The 27,838-nt window shown below is 38.4% G+C and overlaps 1 protein-coding gene across 5 annotated transcripts in view; it reads left to right on the top strand.

Annotated features, from left to right (window-relative positions):
• The window catches only part of LOC131131711 (uncharacterized), a 225,899-nt gene that overhangs the window by 121,690 nt on the left and 76,371 nt on the right, over positions 1-27,838 (top strand). The window contains exon 5 of one of the 5 annotated variants that reach the window (XM_058076657.1): positions 19,782-19,929. The exons of the other annotated variants lie outside the window; for them this stretch is intronic. The gene's annotated coding sequence lies outside the window, so the exon portion shown is untranslated. The remainder of the gene's footprint in view (positions 1-19,781; positions 19,930-27,838) is intronic. 5 annotated transcript variants of the gene reach the window in all.

Here is a 27,838-nt window from a genome sequence, read left to right as displayed (position 1 = left end):
TACTAATACTGCAGGGAATGGCAAACAACAACTTAAATTGTGTAAAAATATGGGGTCCGACGTCTGTTAGCACTTTTTTAATGTTGCTACTCTTATAACTATAAACTATAACTATAAACTATAAACTATAAAAGCTAACTAATAACTATAAAAGCAATCTTCACTCGCTAAATGTACTGCAAAAAAAGGTCAGTAAGGATAATTCATAATGCCGCCAACATAGAACATACTAACTCGTTATTTCTAAAATCACAAATACTTCAACTTGCTGATATAGTTCATCTTCAAACAGCTAAAATTAGAAATTACCTAAAAATGTCATCCAATACTTCTCTACAAGAGAGGAGAAATAGGATCTCAGGGAAGAACTACATTTGAAACACTTATATGCTAGGACTACGTTAAAAAGCCATAGCATTTCAGTATGTGGAATCAAACTATGGAATGGATTGAGTAAGACCCTCAAACAATGCACAACGATGAGCCAATTCAAGAAACAATACAAGCAGTTGATGTTTGCTAAATACAAGGATGAAGAGTCTTGAACCAGTCATGATGTGCTATATATATCACTATATTGACACTTACTATGGTACCCATTATGTCATTGGATGGTCATAATACCTTGTACTTCGGTACGAGGTGCATTATTAAAAAAAAACAAAAAAAAACTTAAACTGTATTATGTATGGAAAGCAGGAAGTGAACAAATGTAACAGTTACTGATTAAAAAAATATTATTTTTTTAAACTTAAACTATATTAGGAAAGCAGGAAGTGAACAAATGTAACAGTTACTGATTAAACAATTTTAAGTTTCTTTTTTAAAACTTAAACTATATTAGGAAAGCAGGAAGTGAACAAATACCAGTACCAGATGGAGGGGTAGGATTTAATAAGCTTTGCTTCTTCCTACTCCTTTTCGGACATGTGGAACTGTGAACTGATTATGTGATGCATTCAATTGCAATCTGATGCATGTTCAAATGAAATAAAACCATTACCATTACCATAACATTAAAGATGTAATATTTACAACTTCTGACAAAGTAGTCTAGCAAAGCATGCTGGGAAGAGGAAGTTTTAAGATTTAATTCACTTAATCAGCCGTTGGTCAAATTGTATTCTATTTAATGTAATTGGAATAGAATCATATTTTTTGAACCGTGCATTATATTGCGTAGCAGCATGATAGCGGTTGTAGTTGTCAAAACAAGAAAAGCCTGGATAGTATACGGATTTGAATCACAGCCCCGGGGACCTTGAAGGTTGCATGTGCTTCGCTGCAGGTACTCCCTAAAAAACATGAATGTTGGGTTCACTGCTGAATTATGGATGTTTATTTAATTTAACACACTCAAATTCCACCCAAAGCAAGTTGCCAATGTAAATGTATACCATGTGAAAGGAGCAGTGTCGGAATAGGATTAGGTTAAGGGTCTGTCCACACGGACACATTCAAAAACGGTCAAAACCGGCAAAGTATGTTATCGTTTCAGTCTTTCATCCGCATGGAACCAGGGTTCTAGATGACCTTAAAGGGTCATTTTTTAAAAACGGTTTCCAGAGTTGGAAAATCTGATCATGGCGACTTGTCGTTTTCATGGAGACAAGGAAACTGCTACAACGTTGACGGTACTACGACACCAGTCATGACACTATTGTATCCTCGTTTTCGACAAGTTTACATTCTTTATCATTTTTTTTTTTGACATATGTAATACTATGTAAGTGTGATGTGTTCTTAGTGTTTACTTTGTAGAGGAGAGTCATTGGAGTGGCATTTATTTAACATGCCTCATACTGTACATGGATTAGTACCAGTATGGAGCTGTTTGTTCTTCCTTTACACTAACCCCCCCTCTTTCTCGAGAGCTTAGCGGTTGATTGACAGGCCGGAGTGATTCTGGAGGTCACAAGGCGTACAGACCTGAGGGGTAGGACCTACTTTCATGACCCAACTTGCAGATTTTAGGACACTAGAGTCTCGTTTTTTTGTTGTTGTGACAGAGTGGTTTTGTAGTATGAATCATAAATTCCTTGTTTTGATTAGGCTCATGGACATACGTAAATTAATTAATGATTGTAGTGTAGTGTAGTGTGTGGGGGGGGGGTGATGAATTGGAAGATTTTTATGTTTATTCAATCTAATTTTAAGGTTTGTTTGGTTACGGCAAATCCTTGTGTTATTAGGATCAAGTCTTTCTAGTTAGATGATAACTTTTGCTTTATTTTGCTTTAATTTAGTTGTTTTTGTTGTTGTTGAAAAAATCTAGCTATGTTCAGCAAATGAGCCCCGGGCCATCCTTTGGACACCACTGGTTTACGTATTTCACCAGGAAGCTTATTCAATCTAATTTTAAGGTTTGTTTGGTTACGGCAAATCCTTGTGTTATTAGGATCAAGTCTTTCTAGTTAGATGATAACTTTTGCTTTATTTTGCTTTAATTTAGTTGTTTTTGTTGTTGTTGAAAAAAATCAAGCTATGGTCAGCAAATGAGCCCCAGGCCATCCTTTGGACACCACTGGTTTACGTATTTCACCAGGAAATTTATTCAATCTAATTTTAAGGTTTGTTTGGTTACGGCACATCCTTGTGTTATTAGGATCAAGTCTTTCTAGTTAGATGATAACTTTTGCTTTATTTTGCTTTAATTTAGTTGTTTTTGTTGTTGAAAAAAATCAAGCTATGGTCAGCAAATGATATCCGGGCCATCCTTTGGACACCACTGGTTTACGTATTTCACCAGGAAGCTTATTCAATCTAATTTTAAGGTTTGTTTGGTTACGGCAAATCCTTGTGTTATTAGGATCAAGTCTTTCTAGTTAGATGATAACTTTTGCTTTATTTTGCTTTAATTTAGCTGTTGTTGTTGTTGTTGAAAAAAATCAAGCTATGGTCTGCAAATGAGCTCCGGGCCATCCTTTGGACACCACTGGTTTACGTATTCGTTGAATCGTTGCCTAACAAAGAGTGTTTCAAAGTTCCGTTTTTTTAGCACTATCGCTAGTCCGCTAGTCTAGTCATGACTCCCACTAGTCAAAGGCTGGGCTGCATGCTTGCTTGTGGGCGTGTCCCTCACGCTTCCACACTCCAAGGCTGGTGGAGGGGCCCTTCATTGTGGATACTTCTCCTGAGTAAATACATGACGTAAGAAGGACTCCTGGCTTTTTTTTTTTGGTATGGACAGAAGTTTGTACTGAACCAGAAAAAAATCATGATATGAATACATGAACCATTACACTCTTGTAGGCTACGGCATCGAACAGTATTCGGAATGCTTAACACTGCAATCTTTGGACCAAAGGGATGTTGACCTGAGTAATTCTATTATTACTACATACCTTGTTTTAAGGGTATGTACCAAAATTGTCCCAAAAACTGTTCAGAAAACAGAAAAACACACACGAAAAAAGAAAATAAACAGAGGGATTGAAAAGAATTAGTTTTACTATACTATAACTATAATGATGTCTATATTTCCTTCAAACCACAAAGCCATTTCTTTCATATTTGACAGCAATACTCACAAAAGTAAAATGTAGTCCTTCTCTAAAGGAATCTCTTGTCTATATATCTTAGGTTTGACACTGTAGCTCCCTTTGCTGCAATCTTTTTCCATTAATCTTGAACATTTGACAGTTCTGAACCTCGTCGCTTTCAGAGCACAGGGCCCCTGAAGCCTCTTTTCTGGTTCAAGACACACTGCTTCTTGTTGGTTATGCATTACATTTTTTTTTTTCATAACTTTGATCATTTAACGCAATCATTTTTTTGTGTAGTATATTTTTACAAAGTTATTGTTTGGATTGAAAGTGATTGTTGCTTTTCTTCAGTGGCTTTGTAGGCTACGTGAAGGGAAAGAAGTTCATGTCTTCAACACTTTGCCTTGGTGATTGAAGGATTTGTAGTTGAAAAGTGGCCACCTTTCACTCCCCCTCCCCAAAATACCCTCAAATTCACGATTACCACAACAATGTTCAAAACACTTCCATTGCATTTCCCGGAAAAGTCAACTCTTTAATTATGGTAATGGTAATGGTAATGGTAATGGTTTAATTTCATTTGAACATGCATCAGATTACAATTGAATGCATCACATAATCAGTTCACAGTTCCACATGTCCAAAAGGAGTAGGAAGAAGCAAAGCTTATTAAATCCTACCACTCCATCTGGTACTTTTACAATCAGTAACTGTTACATTTGTTCACTTCCTGCCTTTCTCATATAATTATTTGTTTTTTTTTTATTATTTTGTATTCGTGCTTTTTAATTTTTTTAAATGTTTTTAAAAAAATTTTAAATCTAATTTATTATTATTATTATTTTTTTTTCAATTGATTTAATTTGTTTATTAACCAGCTATGTTTGCACTGTGTATGTGTGTAAGTGATCTGTCGGACTTTTTAGTATCAACTCTTCTACAACTTTCATTTTTTTTGTTGTTGTTACTTTTTCTACAATGTGCCGTTTGCAGGCCCATAAAAAAATTGGTTCCACAAACGTCCACACTTTGGACATCCTTGGTTGACAAGGTGCAAGTGCGCTTTGGCGGTAAGCCTCTTATGAGGATTACAGTTTGCAAAACAAAAGAAACACTTCATCTATTTGTAATGCGCAGCAGAGTCATACAAACGAAAAAAAAAGTATTTTAGCAATAATAATTTAATAATAATAGTTTAATAATAATAATAGTAATAATAATAGTTTAAGTTTTTTTTGTCACTTGACTGGTTCAAGACTTTTCATCCTTGTATTTAGCAAACATCAACTGCTTGTATTGTTTCTTGAATTGGCTCATCGTTGTGCATTGTTTGAGGTCCTTACTCAATCCATTCCATAGTTTGATTCCACATACTGAAATACTATGGCTTTTTAACGTAGTCCTAGCATAGAAGTGTTTCATATTTAGTTCTTCCCTGAGATCATATTTCTTTTGAAGATGAACTATATCAGCAAGTTGAAGTATTTGTGATTTTAGAAATAAGGAGTTAGTATGTTCTCTGTAGGCGGCATTATGAATTATCCTTACTGGCCTTTTTTGCAGTACATTTAGTATATATAGTTAACTCCTCTCTTGTAGAGAAATATTGGATGACATTTTTAGGTAATTGGTTATTTTTAGCCTTATACATTATACACCTTTAGTTATAAACTTGGTTATAAATTAGAGTATATGTTGTACAACTTTGGTAGCACAGTATCAACATCAAAATGGTCCCTGCAGGTATTAAAGTTGAATATTGACTGATTTGCTAATATGGATTGTTTTGTTGCCTAAGCTAAATAAAGTTAAGATGTATTGTCAAGAGCTAATAATTTGGAAACCCGACAAGACTTTGTGATTGCGACTGTAAGTATGAAAATTAGACGCCCATAATGTAATGTTGATGAAACATTTATTATACACAACAACAATGTTGTACAGCCTGTGTACTGTCTTTAATGTAAAGTGTGACATCTTTATTCTTGCTAATTGGACAAAAAACGAGATGCACTTGCGTTATTCTGACCGACCGCACGTCACGTTCAGTAGAACTGAATTCCAAGTGACTGGTCTTTGAGTATTTTAAGTGAATATAATTGGACTATTTATTTATATCACGTCAGTATCACATTTCACTCCATAAATCTGTGTACTTGTGCCAAGAGAGTGTCAAGCCACCGCATGTCTGCTCAACTCGGGGTGGAAATACAAACACGCAACGCAACATTGGAAACAAGCACATTACAACTCGTGAAATAGTCATCCCTGCCAGCGACTTAAGGCCTTCAAAATATCAAAATAAGAGCTCTGGCGTAAGCTTTTTACCAATAAATGGTTTTGTGTTACTCCAGAAAATACTTGCATGGACTGTGATAAATCAACAAATCATTTGTTCCTGATTCAGAAGACCTTAATGTTATTTTTTTTATATTTGAAAAAAATCTTTCTATCGAAAACCTAAAAAAAAATAGCACCAGCAAACAAAAACATTTCCCAGCGTGATGTGTTTATTCAATGTTTCCATTGCGTCTTTTAAAATGTCAGTTACCACAGCAGTCAATAATGTCATCAACCTCAAGCTGGGGCTTGTTGAGGTATCTCTGCAAAAAGCACATTAATATCAAACAAAGCCTTCGCTTGTCGTACTCTCGCTCACCTTTTTTCCCCAAATCTCGCCATAAGCGTCGATATGTCAGCCCCCAGGAAGAATATGATGACTGAATGATGAACCTGATGTCATGACGATAACATGTGAAGTCATCGCATCACCAGATTCATTAAATGCCACGCTCTCATCAAAGGCAGCATAGTTGGCTCGGTTGAGATCCGAGTTTGAATCTCAGCTAATACGTTTCAAAAGCAATACGAGTCTGGTTTGATTTGCTAATGATTGGTATTCCAAGAGACACTTGGTCGTGTGTATGCTGGAGCCTATCCCAGCTGTCTTTGAGTGAGAAGCGGTGTACACTCTGGACTGGTCGCCAGCCAATCGCAGGGCACATATAGACAAACAACCATTCACACTCACATTCATACCTATGGACAATTTGGAGTCGCCAATTAACCTAGCATGTTTTTGGAATGTGGGAAGAAACCGAAGAACCCGGAAAGACCATGCAAACTCCACACAGAGATGCCAACCAAAGAATCGAACCCAAGTCTTCTTGATCTCTTGACTGCGTGGCCTACGTGCTAACATTCGTACCTATGGACAATATGGAGTCTCCAATTAACCTAGCATGTTTTTGGAATGTGGGAAGAAACCGGAATACCCGGAGAGAACATGCAAAGTCCACACAGAGATGCCAACCGGAGAATCGAACCCAAGTCTTCCCGATCTGTTGACTGTGTGGCCTACGTGCTAACATTCGTACCTATGGACAGACAATATGGAGTCTCAAATTAACCTAGCATGTTTTTGGAATGTGGGAAGAAACCGGAGTACCCGGAAAGACCATGCAAACTCCACACAGAGATGCCAACCGAAGAATCGAACCTAAGTCTTCCCGATCTGTTGACTGTGTGGCCTACGTGCTAACATTCGTACCTATAGACAGACAGTATGGAGTCTCAAATTAACCTAGCATGTTTTTGGAATGTGGGAAGAAACCGGAGTACCCAGAGAGAACATGCAAACTCCACACAGAGATGCCAACCAAAGAATCAAACCCAAGTCTTCCCGATCTCTTGACTGTGTGGCCTACGTGCTAACATTCATACCTATGGACAGACAATATGGAGTCTCCAATGAACCTAGCATGTTTTTGGAATGTGGGAAGAAACCGGAGTACCCGGAGAGAACATGCAAACTCCACACAGAGATGCCAACCGGAGAATCGAACCCAAGTCTTCCCGATCTCTTGACTGTGTGGCCTACGTGCTAACATTCGTACCTATGGACAGACAATATGGAGTCTCCAATTAACCTAGCATGTTTTTGGAATGTGGGAAAAAAACGGAGTACCCGGAGAAAACATGCAAACTCCACACAGAGATGCCAACCGGAGAATCGAACCCAAGTCTTCCCGATCTCTTGACTGTTTGGCCTATGTGCTAACATTCATACCTATGGACAATATGGAGTCTCAAATGAACCTAGCATGTTTTTGGAATGTGGGAGGAAATCGGAGTACCCGGAAAGAACATGAAAACTCCACATAGAGATGCCAACCAGAAAATTGAACCCAAGTCTTCCCGATCTATAACTGTGTGGCCTACGTGCTACCATTCATACCTATGGACAATATGGAGTCTCCAATTAACCTAGCATGTTTTTGGAATGTTGGAAGAAACCGGAGTACTCGGAGAGAACATGCAAATTCCACACAGAGATGCCAACCGGAGAATCGAACCCAAGTCTTCCCGATCTGTTGACTGTGTGGCCTACGTGCTAACATTCTTACCTATGGATAATATGGACTCGCCAATTAACCTAGCATGTTTTTGGAATGTGGGAAGAAACCGGAGTACCCGGAAAGACCATGCAAACTCCACACAGAGATGCCAACTGAAGAATCGAACCCAAATCTTCCCGATCTCTTGACTGTGTGGCCTACATGCTAACATTCGTACCTGTGGACAATATGGAGTCTCCAATTAACCTAGCATGTTTTTGGAATGTGGGAAGAAACCGGAGTACCCGGAAAGACCATGCAAACTCCACACAGAGATGCCAACCGAAGAATCGAACCTAAGTCTTCCCGATCTGTTGACTGTGTGGCCTACGTGCTAACATTCGTACCTATAGACAGACAGTATGGAGTCTCAAATTAACCTAGCATGTTTTTGGAATGTGGGAAGAAACCGGAGTACCCAGAGAGAACATGCAAACTCCACACAGAGATGCCAACCAAAGAATCAAACCCAAGTCTTCCCGATCTCTTGACTGTGTGGCCTACGTGCTAACATTCGTACCTATGGACAATATGGAGTCGCTAATTAACCTAGCATGTTTTTGGAATGTGGGAAGAAACCGGAGTACCCGGAAAGACCATGCAAACTCCACACAGAGATGCCAACCGAAGAATCGAACCCAAGTCTTCCCGATCTCTTGACTGTGTGGCCTACGTGCTAACCACTATACACCGTGCAGCCAGTTACCCAACTAGTGACTTTGAAACCTGATCTGGTTAGGTTCTGAACTCTAGAACAACATCTAAAACCAGATGGTTCTCTGGAACCTCTGCTCATCTTAAACATGTTCAGTGGTCCAGTCTGCACACATGGACCAAAACTCCCCAGTGGAGCATGCCAAGGTCTCGACTTTGATCTCCTCCCCTTGTGGGCTCTTAGAACAGGGTGACCTTTTTTCTAACTCATCCAGTCCTGGTGTATTTCACTGTATCTCCATGTTTGATAAGTGATGAAATCTCACTTATACTGTGTGTGTGTGTGTGTGTGTGTGTGTGTGTATATGTACATATACACACATACATTACCCAAAGGGTAAAATATCACATTGAATTGCTGCTCATCCAGGTCATTATTCCATCTGCCAACACCCTGAAATGTAATAACACTGGCTGCCAACTCCCTTTTCCTTGTCTCCTAGTAATTCACCTTAAAGGCAGAAGAGCATTTTTTGTCCATACGTATGTCCCAGACACTGGAAAGTGTAAGTTCAGATGTTTTTGTAGTCCTTTTTTAGAGTTTTGAGGTAGGATTAGATTGGTGTTCATTAGCAAAATGCATCCACTTTTGTTGCTTAATTTATTCACATTGTACTTGCCACATACATGAACATTATCATGCCCCGTGTAGCCCCAAATATGGACCTTATATTTGGGGCTGCACGGCGGTCAAGTGGTTAGCCACTTTTTCTGCTCCATACCTGAGCCCCACCCTGAGATCCCACTACCACACAGTGGAAAGTCTGCAGTCCTAAGTGAATAACCAAGTCCTGGAAAAATAATAATAATAATAATAATAAGGGACTGCATGGAGTTCATATGGTTAGCGTGCAGACCTCACAGCTAAAATACCAGGTTCAATTCCACCCTCGGCTATCTCTGTGTGGAGTTTGCATGTTCTCCGGTTTTCTCCGGGTACTCCGGTTTCCTCCCACATTCCAAAAACATGCTAGGTTAATTAGCGACTCCAAATTGTCCGTAGGTATGAATGTGAGTGTGAATGGTTGTTTGTCTATATGAGCTCTGTGATTGGCTGGCGACCAATCCAGGGTGTACCCCGCCTCTCAAAGACAGCTGGGATAGGCTCCAGCACCCCCACCACCCTTGTGAAGAAAAGCGGTAGAAAATGAATAAATGAATGAATAATAATAATAAGGGACTGCATGACGTTCGAGTGGTTAGCTCGCAAACCTCCCAGCTGGGAGACCAGGGTTCAATTCCACCCTCGGCCATCTCTGTGTGGAGTTTGCATGTTCTCCTCGTGCATGCGTGGGTTTTCACCGGGTACTCCGGTTTCCTCCCACTTTCCAAAAACATGCTAGGTTAATTAGCGACTCCAAATTGTCCATAGGTATGAATGTGAGTGTGAATGGTTGTTTGTCTATATGTGCTTTGTGATTGGCTGGCGACCAGTCCAGGGTGTACCCCGCCTCTCAAAGACAGCTGGGATAGGCTCCAGCGCCGCCGCGACCCATGTGAAAAAAAGCGGTAGAAAATGAATTCACAACCATATTTCATAATAGAAGTCAATAGAAAGATTAAATAATCCCCGGTGGCCTCTGTCGTTCATCATCTCATAGGAGGAGCGATTGCATTAATTAGTTGAGTTCTCTTTTGACTTGTCTTTGTGACTTGATGGATTATTGTCACTCTTTGTATTTACGGAGTCATTAGGGTGAGGAGCTCCGTTTAGAACCGCTGCTTCTTCTCATCCAGAGGAGCCGGTTCATGTGGTCCAAGCATGATTCCTCAAGGATGCCTCCCTGATGAGTTGTTCTGAGCATGCCCAGCTGGGAGGAGGGTCTAGGGCGGACAGCTTCGTCTAATAATGGCTGAAAAAATATTAGAAGTTTATTTAAAGCAGAACAAGCCAATGAGGAGTCTAATAATATAATAATATGGGTCTAATAATAATGATAATAATAATAATACAAAGCAGTGGGGTTTCTATAAAACATAAGCACATGGCCCTAAATATGGTGTGGGTGCGTGCATGTGTATGCACATGTGCGTGCTATGCGTGTATTTCACATTTTTTTCCCCCTGCAGCCCTAATCCATACTGTCCAGAGCCTCACTAAAACATGGGATAAAGAATAGGAACATACTTGTTGTGATTTTCACTGAAGAGCTTGGCTTGACTCTTGTTTTGGATAATTGTACATTGCCGAGGTCTGTGGTCCCTTTCTCTGTCTCCCCGTGGCCTCGGATACAAGTGACATTTTTAGGTTGAATGTCCATCTTCATACTGTCAAACGCACCCCGCTGTGTTGTGGATGGTAGATAGTGTAGCAGCTAGTGGTTCATACATACGGTATATTCATACATACTGTACTTGTCCATCAGTTGGTCATCAATTTGTAAAAATAATGGTAATGGTTTAATTTCATTTGAACATGCATCAGATTACAATTGAATGCATCACATAATCAGTTCACAGTTCCACATGTCCAAAAGGAGTAGGAAGAAGCAAAGCTTATTAAATCCTACCCCTCCATCTGGTACTTTTACAATCAGTAACTGTTACATTTGTTCACTTCCTGCTTTCCTAATATAGTTTAAGGTTTTTTTTTTTTTGTCATGTACCGAAGTAGGAGGTGATATGAGCATCCAATGACATAATGGGTACCGTAGTAAGTGTCAATATAGTGATATATATAGCACATCATGACTGGTTCAAGACTCTTCATCCTTGTATTTAGCAAACATCAACTGCTTGTATTGTTTCTTGAATTGGCTCATCGTTGTGCATTGTTTGAGGGTCTTACTCAATCCATTCCATAGTTTGATTCCACATACTGAAATGCTATGGCTTTTTAACGTAGTCCTAGCATAGAAGTGTTTCAAATGTACTTCTTCCCCGAGATCATATTTCTCCTCTCTTGTAGAGAAGTATTGGATGACATTTTTAGGTAATTGGTTATTTTTTAGCCTCATACATTATTTTAGCTGTTTGAAGATAATAAGAATAATTCCATTCATGCTGGTTGGACTTGGGACATTTTAACATGTCAATAAAAATTAAAATATACAGGGGTTATGACTCGGGATGGGAATCGAAAATCGTTTTTTTTTTTGTTGTTCACAAAGTTTTTCACTTGCCAAATTTTTGTCTATATGTGCCCTGCTATTGACTGGTGACCAGTCCAGTGTGTTCAAGAATTCAAGAAACAATACAAGCAGTTGATGTTTGCTAAATACAAGGATGAAGAGTTTTGAACCAGTCATGATGTGCTATATATATCACTATATTGACACTTACTATGGTACCCATTATGTCATTGGATGCTCATATCACCTCCTACTTCGGTACATGACAAAAAAAAAACCCTTAAACTATATTGGGAAAGCAGGAAGTGAACAAATGTAACAGTTACTGATTGTAAAAGTACCAGATGGAGGGGTAGGATTTAATAAGCTTTGCTTCTTCCTACTCCTTTTGGACATGTGGAACTGTGAACTGATTATGTGATGCATTCAATTGTAATCTGATGCATGTTCAAATGAAATTAAACCTCTCGCCCAAAGACAGCTGGGATAGGCTCCAGCATACCCGCGACCCAAGTGAAAATAAGCGGCATAGAAAATGGATGGATGGATGGATGGATGGCGCCCAAGTGCCGGAAAGTTTTACGTATCACCCCAGTGTCATGAAAACCTCTCCCGCTGCAGCTAATGGTACTGACTCCTTGGTTCTTGGTTCATGCCGATCACCTGACCTCCGAAAAATGCACTTCAGCATATCAACAGTACTAGTACATACAGTATATCCTTGCATGAGCAAGTATTTGTACATATCATCAGCAACATTCTATATGCTTTTTATCTTCATGCTCATACTAGGCCACTTCAGGACCGACACGTTTTTCCACAACCACATTTCTGAAAACATCACACACAACAATCATCTTGCATGATTGGTGAATTAGTGTTGGTGTCTGAAGACGTATTCTATTTTAGAACTCGAAAACTACCACACACAACAATATGTAGTCCCTATAAACCAAGTCACAAGTGTAAACAAAAAACAATATACCAAGCATATTTGGTCACAATGTATCCTTGAAAATGAGGTTTGTGTTTACATCCTATATAGTTCCCCTAAGTTGGAAGACTGGAAAGGAATGTGTACTGTTGGCCAGTGATATATTGTTCCCTGGTTAAGTGACACTCAGAATACATAAGGATTTTGCATTGACTTATGTGTAGCATTGCAACGTACAGTTGGGATAAGATCGAGTGCACTAAGGTCACCATCCATTGTTCAGTTGGACTACAGTTATGGAGGCTTCTTCTTTGTACTCTTATAGAACCTACTTCCCGCCCGGTAAAAGCATTGGGATAGTATTTTTTCTGCATACTGAAAACATTTGGCTTTGACATGACAAGATGAATATGAGATGAAAAGGTTAAGATTCCGGCTTTTATTCCAAGTATTTACATCTGGATCGGAAGATAACATGATAACACGTGAGTAAAAGGATTAAAATAGATTTGAAATGGATGAAAGGGAATAAAACCGGCAAGCCTGTGACCTATTAACATCAACAAACATTTGCATTCTTTATTTTCATCTGTTTTGGGGAGATACTCCCTCCAGTCTCCTCTTGATCAGGTAAAATGGATACTCAGTAGGGTCAAATTCTGGAGATTGACTTGACAAAAAACTTCCCTTCTTGGGAAGTTTCAGGAATCTGCTTCAGAAACTAGAATGTTGATATCCTGTTTCAGATTTTGTGTCAAACCCAAATGTTTTGACTGGACAGAATCTTTCTATTCACACATTTTCACAGGCATGATGGAGCCTATCCTAGCTGTCTTTGGTCACCCTGAACTGGTCGCCAATCTGGTAGCCAATCACAGGGCATATTTAGACAAACAACCATTCACACTCACATTCATACCTATGGACAATTTGGAGTCGCTAATTAACCTAGCATGTTTTTGGAATGTGGGAGGAAATCGGAGTACCCGGATAAAAAAACACGCAGAACATGCAAACTCCACACCGAGATGGCCACTAACCTGACCTCACACAAAGTCAATGGCAGCAACCACTGAGATGCATTCAAGTACATGAAGTAATAAACAAAACTGCATATGTTTATATATACAGTGGAACCCCGGTTAGCATCCGTCTGGGTTAGGGTGTTTTTCATTCATTAATTTTCCAAGGGTTGCGGGGGGTGCTGGAGCCTATCCCAGCTGTCTTCGGGCGAGAGGCGGGGTACACCCTGGACTGGTCGCCAGCCAATCACATATAGACAAACAACCATTCACACTCACATTCATACCTATGGACGATTTGGAGTCGCTAATTAACCTAGCATGTTTTTGGAATGTGGGAGGAAACCGGAGTACTCAGAGATGTCCGAGGAGGGAATCGAACTCGGGTTTCCTAGCTGTGTGGCCTGCGCGCTAACCACTTGACCACCATGCAGCCGCATTTTTTTCTATATTTCGCTTTAATATTTTGTCTACTTTTGGATACAAAACTGTTTTTTTCTTGGCTATAAGAGCGATATGCTGACGTCCCATCTTAGTATCAACTCTATACATTCTGATGATGTGTGATCATTGCCTGCATGAACGTGTAAGCTTGGCACCTGCGGGGGATGAGCAGCAGGTGTTGCTGCTAAAGGTGCTTCTCTAAAAAATCCACTTTTTGCCCTTTGCCGCCTTCATGCTAACATATTGAATTTGATGTAAAACGTCCCTCATGTTCAATTTTCTTTTTAATTTAGTGAACCACGAAAGAATTTATACCTGCTGGGTGTGGATTCCAATCATTATCTGATGAAATCACCCATGCAATGCACATGCATGTTGTATGGTGCCTACAACTCTCCATCACTTACATTTAAGAAGCACACATTTTTTTGGTACATTTTCTAAGCTCGTCTGCACCGCGCCTTCATCAACGTACTGTCAGCTACGCCACTGCAAGGTCAAAGGTTCAGAATGATTATGTAATGCTCATACTTTTAATTGTAGGAGCACCTGGCTGTGATTTGTGTTATGTAGAGTGTGAGGAATGACACAGCAGGTGTTCACATTTGACAAGGAGTGAGAGAATCTCCCTGACTAGAAAATTATTTGAAATTATTTTCAGCTGTTTACAGTACAGAAGGCACTAAAGGCTGCATCGCATACACTACAGTTGCACAAATGCTGATTGTATTAGACTGGATCACGTTGCATTGTGGGACTGATACACCCGTAATAAATTAGATTTATGTTGAGTTCTTTAAAATGTGTTGGTTGATTGCAAAGTACTGCAAGTTTAGAAGTATAACTTACAATAAGTTTAGAAGAGTGACCGGTTCCTTCAGTTGTCTGGAGGACGCCAACATTTCCAACCTACTACTAACATTATATCTAAGATGGTTAGAATATTATCAATATCATGTATCATAACATATCACGTGTTGTATATAGCATTTTTTTAATATCGGTTTTCATGATTGGGGGAAAAAAATGATACAATATCAACCATTATCGCATTTGTATGCTGATATCAGGCCAATAATTATTGGTCCTAATAATAATTATTAATTAATTATAATTAATTATAATTTTCTAATTTATTTATAATTAATTATAATAGTATATAATATATAATATATAATTATATTATATATAATTATATAATATATATATAATTATTGGTCCTAATAATAATTATTAATTAACTATAATTAATTATAATTTTATAATTTATTTATAATTTATTATAATAGTATTATATATACAATTAATAATAATCATTATTAGGACCAATAATTATTGGCCCGATAATAATCATAATTTAATAATTATTAATTAATCATAATTTTATATAATTATCATAATTCATATATATATATATATATATATATATATATATATATATATATATATATATATATATATATATATATATATATATATATATATATATATATATATATATATATATATATATATATAATATAATTATATATTATACATATAATACTATTATAATAAATTATAAATAAATTAGAAAATTATGATTAATTAATAATTATTAAATTATGATTATTATCAGGCCAATAATTATTGGTCCTAATAATGATTATTATTAATTCTATATATAATACTATTATAATAAATTATAAATAAATTATAAAATATATATATATATATGGCATATATATATATATATATATATATATATATATATATATATATATTGGTCCTAATAATAATAATGTATTATAATTTATTATAATTTATTTATAATTTATTTTATTATATATATTTATATAATTGATATTAATGTTAATTATATATATATATATATATATATTATAGTAGTATTATATATATAATTAATAATAATTATTATTAGGACCGATAATTAGTGGCCCGATAATAATAATAACAATTTAATAATTATTAATTAATTATAATTTATTATGATAGCATATATAATCAATTAATGTTAACAATTATGAAATTATTGTTATTAAATAATAATAATATAATTATTATTAATTATAAAGGCAACAACATTTCGTTGGCAATTTCACTGCTGTGTTATTGTGCAATGACAATAAAGAAAGTCTATCTACGTATGTATCCATCCATCCAATCTATCTTATCCTATACAGGCAAATCTAGTAATACAGTACAACCATCCAGAATTAACCTCTCTATTTTCATCTGAGATTTCTCTTTATAAGGACGTATTCATGGTTATGGATAGCTTAGCGGGTAGCACACTCAACAACATGTCAACATCCAATTAGCAATCAGAACACAGTCTAGATGTATTCACAGACTTGCAGTGACTCGGATATTTCAAACTCATTTACAAAATACACATTTCCTCGACTTTAGTGTAAAAAAAAAATCACCTAGCTCTGCAAAGGTAACCAAACAATTAGGCTGACCCGTGGTATATCCTATTATAACGGCATCATTACGTGAATGCCAAACAGTCGTGAGTGGTAGCCATGGAGAGTGAAGAGAAAAGTGGAATTTCCAGCTGCACCCACTATTCTTATTACCCCCTGTAGATGATTGGAATTCCTGCCCTTGACTGGAATTGGGATCCACAATTCCCTTGTAATATTTCCCCTTACTTCAAATCATCATCCAATCACCATTTCCTGTATTTTGCACTTGAAAGTATGCAACAAACACAAAAGACACAAATAAAGCTCCTTAGAAACAGTACATGGAACCTAAACTGGGATCAGGCTTATCATCTTGAGCACATTAGGGTCCATGACAGAACTGGACCAAGCGTGTTTCAACCATAGAAAAAAAGACTTGGGAAGATTCTGGGGGAGTGAGACTTGACCGCCCAGTCGAGAAAGGAAGCTGTGCCAGATTCCCAAAGACTACAGTACATGATGACTCAGGGTTCAAGGCCTGGATACTTAGAAACAGAAATGTTCACATCATTTTGAGTACAAACTTCTTATATATTGTTTTTTTTTGTTTTACTGTTATAACCTTAAATATTATTTTTAATTCCAGTAGGTAATTGTGGTGGGAAAAGAAAAGGTCATTTTTTTTCGGTCACAAGGGGATTGTTGCATGTTTACAAGCGTGACAAATCCCTTGAGTGTTGGTAAGGCTGTAACCAATTCCTGATTGTCGTTTGTTTATTCTCTATAACTCTTTCATCCAACTTCCGTGCACGGTCACGGTCGGGGGCCATGCTTGGGGTGTCAGTCCTACTCTGGTTTATCTCTTGATCGGGTCACCAGATGACCATGGATTTGGATGTCGTGTACTCACCTCGCTTGTCATTTTTTTGTGTTGCAAATCATGCGATTTTCTTGTGGGTTATTTTACAGCTGTGATCAATAAGGAAATCACAGACTTGTGGCATAAATGTGTTAGTCAACAGCTGCTGATGTCATCCATGTGCAACAGAGATTGAGGACAATGACTTCCAGTTCCAGTGTCCGTTCTAACAGGGACGATATGTGTTCAAGAAATATGTGTTGAACACCCATGCGGTCTTTTAATCACAGAAGATATTGTCCACTCAACTGCACAAAACGTCTATTTACGACATAAACTGACAAATACGTTATTTTTTTTCTACTTTGTAAATGGTCGCAAGCCTAATGGAGATTCCCATTGGGTTTTCCTTCAAACAAACGCATTTCCCAAAGAGTTAGCATAGTGCATTCCTCACATTCTGGAAGGACAGTGTCAGGGTCTTTTTAAACCTTAAACTAAAATTGTGTTTGTGTGTGTGTGTGTGTGTGTAAGCAAGCCAAACTGAGAGGGCCGTATTACACAATTTCACATGCAGTAGTCTACCACCCAAGAACAGACCAATGCCTTTATCAGAATTGTTATTGTACCACGCACTGGAAAGTCTGCAGTTCTAAGTGAATAACCAAGTCCTGGAAAAATAATAATAATTAAAAAAAAATAATAATAAGGGGGGGGCGCACGGTGGTCTAGTGGTTAGCGCGCAGACCTCACGGCTAGGAGACCAGGGTTATCTCCATCTCTGTGTGGAGTTTGCATGTTCTCCCCGTGCATGCGTGGGTTTTCTCCGGGTACTCCGGTTTCCTCCCACATTCCAAAAACATGCTAGGTTAATCGGCGAATGCAAATTGTCCATAGGTATGAATGTGAGTGTGAATGGTTGTTTGTCTATATGTGCCCTGTGATTGGCTGGCGACCAGTCCAGGGTGTACCCCGCCTCACGCCCGAAGACAGCTGGGATAGGCTCCAGCACCCCCTGCAACCCTCGTGAGGAAAAGCGGTAGAAAATGAATGAATGAATACATAATAAGGGGCTGCACGGTGGTCGAGTGGTTAGCGTAATTGTTGTTTTAGCCTTGTTTTAGCTCTGAATGAATGCATGGATATTGTATTTTAATGCATCTTTTACTCTGTTTTTATTCAACTCTATTTTTATTTCTTTTTCTCTACTGCAATGGTAATGGTTTTATTTCATTTGAACACGCATCAGATTACAATTGAATGCATCACATAATCAGTTCACAGTTCCACATGTCTAAAAGGAGTAGGAAGAAGCAAAGCTTATTAAATCCTACCCCTCCATCTGGTACTTTTACAATCGGTAACTGTTACATTTGTTCACTTCCTGCTTTCCAAAAAGTTCAAGTTTTTATTTTATTTCATTTTTAATTGTATTTGCTTTATTTTATTTTTTTTAATATATTTAAAACATCTTTAATTTTTTTAATTTTTACAATTTTTTTTTTTTAAATGTTTAAAAAAAATTTATTTTATTTTTGTTTTTTTAAATAATGTACCTCGTACCGAAGTATATGAACATCCAATGACGTGTACCATAGTAAGTGTCAATATAGTGATATATATAGCACATCATGACTGGTTCAAGACTCTTCATCCTTGTATTTAGCAAACATCAACTGCTTGTATTGTTTCTTGAATTGGCTCATCGTTGTGCATTGTTTGAGGGTCTTACTCAATCCATTCCATAGTTTGATTCCACATACTGAAATGCTATGGCTTTTTAACGTAGTCCTAGCATATAAGTGTTTCAAATGGACTTCTTCCCTGAGATCATATTTCTCCTCTCTTGTAGAGAAGTATTGGATGACATTTTTAGGTAATTGGTTATTTTTAGCCTTATGCATTATTTTAGCTGTTTGAAGATTAACCATATGAGCAAGTTGAAGTATTTGTGATTTTAGAAATAAGGAGTTAAAGCGTGTTTGAGTACTCTGAAAAGCGCTATACAAATAAAATGTATTATTATTATTAAATATTGAATAGATTCGGGGGGGTTGGGTGTAACAGTTTAACACAGGACTCTGCAGCCAACCTCTGCAGCCTTCCAGTGCATACAATATAGTTGGGGTTTCTATCCTTCTCGGACAGCTCGAGCATGCCGAGGCTCATACTGCAAGAATGCTATACGTGTGTGTGTCTATGCGTGCATGTTGGGATGGAAAGTATTCTTTAACATTTGAGAGGCAATAAAAACAGAACATAAAGAATTCAAAAATTGAACATTTAAACAATGGAGTAAAAAGGAGTGGCGAGTTACTATTGATATTGTTTTTTTTGTGTGTGTCTTTTTTCCTTTGACGTCTTTTTGGATACTTGTCTCATCAATCTGGGCAGGACCTATTTGCAACCCCCCCCCTCCTTCTTTTCTCCCTGCCTTATTTCAGTTTGCAGTAGAACGCAACGAAAGCCGCGTGTTTGACTACAGGTTGAGATGTGAGTGAGGGAAAGAGAGGCAGCGATTAAAAGGAGAGAGATTCCCAGGCACCACATATGTTGGGAGTTTGGAATCACTGTGCATCCCGCAGAGTCGAGGTGAGAGCTGAATGTCTTGACACAACTTGCCCTGTGCATGAGAGCGATTGTGCATTTGAGTGTTTGTTTGTAAACAATCTTTTACTGAAGGTCCAGCGATGATTATGTCTGGATCGGCGTGTAGAAAAAAAAAAAAAACAGCCTTCAGTGAAGGCTCCTTTTCATGTGTGTATACCATTCTAATGTCACTGATCAGACTTTGACGCACGTGTGCCAGGTTTACCTTTCCGAGATCACAGCTGGGTGTGTGTGTGTGAGAGAGAGAGAGAGAGCGAGAGAGAGAAAAAAAGAGAGAGAATCATCCTGTGAAGTGCAGAAAAAGACGCTGCAGACACCCTGCACAAATATTTATCTGCACGTGCATGTTGATTCTCGATGAGTCATCGTTTGATTCAGCGTCTACGATATTTCAGTTGTGGACAACAAATGAGGGGCAGACCTCAGGGACTCGAGACCTCATCTGGCCACAATATGGACTCCCTGCACATTTTGCTGTCACGTTAAAATGTTAGATTCTTGGGGTAAAAAAGATTTACGCTTGCAGCCTTCAGACGTTATAAGTGCTGAGGAACAATATACAGATGTAGTGAGTTGTGCTGAGACGCCATAAAATAGCATACATGGTGAGATAACCTGTTGCTACAATAGGTTTTAAACACAAGAAGCTTTTTTCCGGTACTTATTATTATTATTATTCATTTTCTACTGCTTATCCTCATGAGGGTCGCGGGTATGTTGGAGCCTATCCCAGCTGTCCTTGGGCGAGAGGCGGGGTACACCCTGGACTGGTTGCCAGCCAATCACAGGGCACATATAGACAAACAACCATTCACACTCACATTCATACCTATGGACAATTAACCTAGCATGTTTTTGGAATGTGGGAGCAAACCGGAGTACCCGTAGAAAACCCACGCATGCACAAGGAGAACATGCAAAATCCACACAGAGATGGCCGAGTGTGGAATTGAACCCTGGTCTCCTAGCTGGGAGGTCTGCGCGCTAAACACTCGACCACCGTGCACCCCTTTATTATTCTTAGTATTATTTTTATTATTTTTCCAGGACTTGGTTATACACTTAAAGCGGTATGGCGGTCTAGTGATTAGCGCGCAGACCTCACAGCTAGGAGACCAGGGTTCAATTCCACCCTTGGCCATCTCTGTGTGGAGTTTGCATGTTCTCCCCGTGCATGAGTGGGTTTTCTCCGGGTACTCCGGTTTCCTTCCACATTCCAAAAACATGCTAGGTTAATTGGCTACTCCAAATTGTCCATAGGTATGAATGTGAGTGTGAATGGTTGTTTGTCTATATGTGCCCTGTGATTGGCTGGCGACCAGTCCAGGGGGTACCCTGCCTCACGCCCGAAGACAGCTGGGATAGGCTCCAGCATCCCCCGTGAAAAGCGGTAGAAAATGAATGAATGAATGGTTATTGACTTAGGACTGCACACTTTCCAGTGGGTGGTAGTGGGATCTCAGGGTGGGGCTCAGGTAAGGAGCAGACAAAGTGGTCACTTTCCAGATTCCTTTGCACTGTGTCTCTTCTGTACTCCCACCCAACGTCTGTTCCCTGATCAAACCTGCTCAGTCATGCCAGTCTACCTTCCTGTGCCCGCCTAACCACTACACTTGTTTTAAAAGGGGGAAAATCCTCATCAGCTTTGCCAGAAGTGGCATTCCCCGTGTGAGTGTAATGTTGTAATTTGCAACAATACACACACACACACACAGCTTGATTATGTGTGTCTGTGTCTGGCTTGACCAGATTACTTTCCCTCTCTTTGGAGGGTGAAACAACCATTAAAAAAAAAAAAAACTATAATTATACTCTTCTATAATGTGAACAACATTTATAACAATTTGTTTAACACTCTGCTCTTAAAATCTTTTACCCATTAAAAACACTCCCATTTCAAATATTTATAGTGGGAAGTGATTGATTTATGAGGCTGTGGTCGTCAGTGATGCAACAATTTGGACGTGAAAAATGCTGCACAACAATACAATAGACCGGGGACATTAGACTCGAATTATTGAGCACTGAAAATGCTGGCTGGGAAAAAACGGGTGCTGTCATCGAAAGCCAAGGGAATGAAACCTCTGGCTGGAAGTAAAAGCATTTGAACAGATGGAAAAAACGAGGGCGTGACAAGAAAAGACATAGCTAAGAGGTAAAGAGGGATAAATGACAGCGTCGAAGTAGCCTAGTAAATGCTGCTGGGATACAACTTTTTTACCTCACTTTAAATTCGCCCCTTCCTGCTCCTCCCTAGCTTTTATGGCCACCGTAGTCTTGGTTTGTAATTCTGTGGTTTTCATATGTCATTCACAACCTCACAAGCTGGATGCTTCTCTTGAAGTAGCTCATTGTCTGAAGCAAGTCATGGAACAAGAATAAGAAGAAAAATTAATTTGAACTATACAATGAAATAGTCAGGGATATTTGTCTTCCAAAATGGCTTCCGGGTGAACTTAAATCTGACCTCTTCTCAACTGTTTGTGTCGGTACTTCCTGTCCTAGTTTCTGTCCTCTAACAAGGACAAAAGTTGGTGTGTCCATGAATGCACCAGTAAATAACCAAGTATTGAACAGTTGGACAAATTCATTCAACTTTTATAGTACGCCAGCCAATCACAGGGCACATATAGACAAACAACCATTCACACTCACATTCATACCTATGGAAAATTTGGAGTCGCTAATTAACCTAGCATGTTTTTTTGGAATGTTGGAGGAAACCGGAGTACCTGGAGAAAACATGCAAACTCCACACAGAGATGCAAACCAAAGAATCGAACCCAAGTCTTCCCGATCTCTTGACTGCATGGCCTACGTGCTAACATTCATACCTATGGACAATATGGAGTCTCAAATCAACCTAGCATGTTTTTGGAATGTGGGAGGAAACCGGAGTACCCGGAGAAAACTCATGCAAACTCCACACAGAGATGCCAACCAAAGAATCGAACCCAAGTCTTCCCGATCTCTTGACTGTGTAGCCTACATGCTAACATTCATACATACCTATGGACAATATGGAGTCTCAAATTAACCTAGCATGTTTTTGGAATGTGGGAAGAAACCGGAGTACCCGGAGAGAACATGCAAACTCCACACAGAATCGAACCCAAGTCTTCCCGATCTGTTGACTGTGTGGCCTACGTGCTAACCGCTTACTCACCGTGTGGCCAGTTACCCAACTAGTGACTTTGAAACCTGATCTGGTTAGGTTCTGAACTCTAGAACAACATCTAAAACCGCAGATGGTTCTCTGGAACCTCTGCTCATCTTAAACATGTTCATTGGTCCAGTCTGCACACATGGACCAAAACTCCCAGTGGAGCATGCAAACTCCACACAGAGATACCCGAGGTTGGTACATTTTAGGTTCACTCTGAAATTTCCCCCAGAAGCTGAATTTCCCGAACTTTTCGAGACTAGTTTACGTTTACATATGTATTTCTTTAATTCACTTCAACTACTAACGGCACCACAATCACTCAACAAACACGTGTTTGGTTGTTCTTCTAACTGAAAACTAATGATCTTACAGCGCCAGAGCACGAGTCCATAACACTAACAAGTTGCTTATTTTGGACCACCGACTAGGAAGGCCGCTCAAAGCTGGAGGTCTCTTGCCCAAACTTGGACAAGTCAATGTTCCCGGCTTTACCGAAGTACATTAACCTGACCTCACACAAAGTCAATGGCAGCAACCGCTGAGATGCATTCAAGTACATGAAATAATAAACTAAACTGCGTATGTTTATATATACAGTGGAACCCAGGTTAGCGTCCGTCCGGGTTAGGGTGTTTTTCATTCATTCATTCATTCATTTTGTACCGCTTATCCTTACGGGTGCTGGAGCCTATCCCAGCTGTCTTCAGGCGAGAGAGGCGGGGTACACCCTGAACTGGTGGCCAGCCAATCACAAGGCACATATAGACAAACAACCATTCACACTCACATTCATACCTATGGACAATTTGGAGTCGCCAATTAACCTAGCATGTTTTTGGAATGTGGTAGGAAACCGGAGTACCCACGCATGCACAGGGAGAACATGCAAACTCCACACAGAGATGGCCGAGGGTGGAATTGAATGCTGGTTTCCTAGCTGTGAGGTCTGTGCGCTAACCACTTGACCGCCGTGCAGCCCCTCATTATTATTATTGTTATTATTATTTTTCCAGGACTTGGTTATTGACTTAGGACTGCAGACTTTCCAGTGCATGGTAGTGGGTTGTCAGGGTGGGGCTCAGATATGGTGCAGACAAAGTGGTCACCTTCCAGATTCCTTTGCACTGTGTCTCTTCTGTACTCCCACCCAATTTCTGTTCCCTGATCATGAACATGCAAACTCCACACAGAGATGTCCGAGGGTGGGATTGAACTCGGGTCTCCTATACTAAGCACTTAGTGAGAAACGACATAGACTTCTTTTGTCATGATTCAATACAATAGTGTTTTTCATCGTCTTTATCAAAATGCTGGGACTTAAATAGAAGTAATAACTCTGGCAAACCAGGAAGTAAGTTGGTATCTGTGTGATGTTTCACGACCACATTGTGTCTTTGGGAACAGTCCATCAAGAATCAGGTCTCCAATGAAGGTACACGTAACCTTAAATGTTCATTTATCCCTATTTATATGTATTTTATATTGTATTTATATGCATTTGGAACTGTGTACTGCATGTAAATCTATCTGGAATGGATTATTTGGTTTACATTAGCTCTTCAGGACGTTTGCCCTCGTCAGTTGCTCCATTTAGGATTGGCACAAAGGGGAACATTTGCAGATCTTCCTGTGTTGTGAGGATGTCAGAGGTGAAAGGTCAGATAAACAATAGGTTTGCCATGGGAGACCGCTGTTCAGTTCCTGTGTCCAACTGGGACTCCCAGTTGGACAATCTTATGAGTCAATGTGTAAAGTGTGTGTGTAGGCTTGGCTATTTATTATACAGTAAAAATATAAATATTAACCATTAGCAAGCCCGTGAAATATAATGTTGTTTTGAGTCGTATAAAAGTAACGACCTGCCATAACGTCAGTGTGGTACGGGCAGGAATTTGGAGCAGCTGAAAAGCAAGATGGAGCTCTGCAGTGGGTGGCAGGCTGCAGATCCACTGGTGTCATCTCACAGATCATCAAGCTTTCATGGACGAAATGAAGTGCAAGTTGAATAAATTGCAGGAAAGGAAATAACAAATGAGCTCATAGCCCAATGATACAACTGGAGTGTTGCCAAATTGTCTGTAAACAGACAGCAGCTCCTTATTTCCTGTCAGATAAATGTTTCCTCTGCGCAACCTTTGATCAGGTTTTGGCTGCCTCAGTCCATGCAGTATTGGGTTTTTATTTATTTTTTGCTTTTATGATTTAACGGTTCTTCATGAGTTTAGTTATACTGTAATGCCTGGTTATGATTGTGGCCTGTCACTTTTTTCATTCTTAAATATGTTGTGCCTTATGAAGCTTCACTTATCTGCCAGTAATTTTTTTAAAAGGAAGCAATACATAAAACTAGGAGAATACACATCTGCAAGTTCATAAATTACATGCGGAGTTCCCCAGGGGTCAATACTGAGACCAAAACTGTTCAACTTGTACATCAATGATATCTCCAAAGTTACAAAAGACTTAAAGCTGGTATTATTTGCGGATGATACCACTGCTTTTTGTTCTGGAGGGAGTACAGACGGTGGCCAGAAATATTTCAATATTGAACAAAGCAAAATTTGTTCTCAATTAGAAATCACTCCACACTCTTTATTGCTCTCTGGTTCTACCATATCTTACTTATTGTGTGGAAATATGGGATAATAACTATAAAAACAATCTTCACCAGCTAAATATACTGCAAAAAAGGTCAGTAAGGATAATTCATAATGCCGCCTACAGAGAACATACTAACTCCTTATTTCTAAAATCACAAATATTTAAACTTGCATAAGGCTAAAAATAACCAATTACCTAAAAATGTCATCCAATACTTCTCTACAAGAGAGGAGAAATATGATATCAGGGAAGAACTAAATTTGAAACACTTATATGCTAGGACTACGTTAAAAAGCCATAGCATTTCAGTATGTGGAATCAAACTATGGAATGGATTGAGTAAGACCCTCAAACAATGCACAACGATGAGCCAATTCAAGAAACAATACAAGCAGTTGATGTTTGCTAAATACAAGGATGAAGAGTCTTGAACCAATCATGATGTGCTATATATATCAATAAATAAAATAAAATTAAATAAAATTAAATAAAATTAAATAAAATTAAATTAAATTAAATTAAATTAAATTAAATTAAATTAAATTAAATTAAATTAAATTAAATTAAATTAAATTAAATTAAATTAAATTAAATTAAATTAAATTAAATTAAATTAAATTAAATAGGAAAGCAGGAAGTGAACAAATGTAACAGTTACTGATTGTAAAAGTACCAGATGGAGGGGTAGGATTTAATAAGCTTTGCTTCTTCCTACTCCTTTTGGACATGTGGAACTGTGAACTGATTATGTGATGCATTCAATTGTAATCTGATGCATGTTCAAATGAAATAAAACCATTACCATTACCATTCTTAAATATATTGTGTACCTTATGAACCTTTACTTAATTGCCAGTAATGTTTTAAAAAGTTTTGGTCAGCACTTCTTTAATGTTCGGGATGCTTTGAGTACAGCGAACAGCGACTCTATACATGAATCCATAAAGTAAAGTCAAGTCAAGTCAAGTCTAGTCTCCTGTCGGGGTCAACAATAATTACATTTAAAGTTAAAGGTAAGGTAAGGTAAGAAAGTAAACAAAGGTAAAGTAAAAAAAAGTCAAGTCAAGTCTCCTGTCGGGGTCAACAATAGTTAAATTTAAAGGTAAGGTAAGGTAAGGTAAGAAAGTAAAGAAAGGTAAAGGTAAAGTAAAAAAAGCCAAGTCAAGTCAAGTCTCCTGTCGGGGTCAACAATAGTTAAATTTAAAGTTAAAGTTAAAGTTAAGGTAAGAAAGTAAAGAAAGTTAAAAAAAAAAACATAAAGTAACATAAAGTCAAGTCAAGTCACGTCAAGTAAAACAAAACCTCCTGTTGGGTCAACAATATGCAGTAGTTCTACTTATATTGAATAATATGTATGTTGATCATTAAGACTTTATATGAGGATATACAAATATGCAAAGGCAAAGTTGTGTATTGACACACTTGGGGCTTTTAAGGAGCCATTTCAGCAGCTTGTTAGACATTTTTTCCCAGAGGCCCTAGGAGAGAACCAAGGGTGGAGGCGTTGAGATAATTTGTTCCGAACAATTATCAAGACTTTGAACTCCGGTGTAAGAGTGATAACTCTCTTAATGAAGCGGAATTCCTGCCTGAAACATTTTGCCAATCCCCTTGTGTAGTGTTTATTATTTTTTGGATTTGTTAAAACATACAATGTGAACACAGTTTGGGGTGGCCTACAAGCTCCATTACAGTCCGTCAACCACCTCACCTGATTTAGATGTCATTGTGAAATCATACAGCTGAGACGCAGGGCAATATGCCAACATGGGATGGAGCCAGAATCACCAGACATGAATAATTCACAAAGTATAGACGCACAATTACAACTTAGCATCTATCGCCGTACTAAATAAAGTACCATGAATGAAAGTATTGACCTAAACACTCATGTTTTATGTTTTTGTCAGGACGGCTTGTCACTTGGTGCCACAGAAATGTGGCCTGTTAAATCTCATGTTGAATGTCGCTTACATGAAAGAAGAAGCAATGAGGATACAAGATGGCAAGTCTGGTGAAAATATTTTTGCTCTTGCATATGGCATGTATTTATGAAGTAAAGGGTTTTGCTGCAATTTGAAACATCCCTGCAGCTTGAAAGTTTGGACCTTGTTATGCTGATCA

This window comes from Doryrhamphus excisus, chromosome 6, assembly GCF_030265055.1.
Source record: "Doryrhamphus excisus isolate RoL2022-K1 chromosome 6, RoL_Dexc_1.0, whole genome shotgun sequence".
Lineage (NCBI taxonomy): Eukaryota > Metazoa > Chordata > Actinopteri > Syngnathiformes > Syngnathidae > Doryrhamphus > Doryrhamphus excisus.
This window is presented reverse-complemented; position numbering and strand designations above follow the sequence as displayed.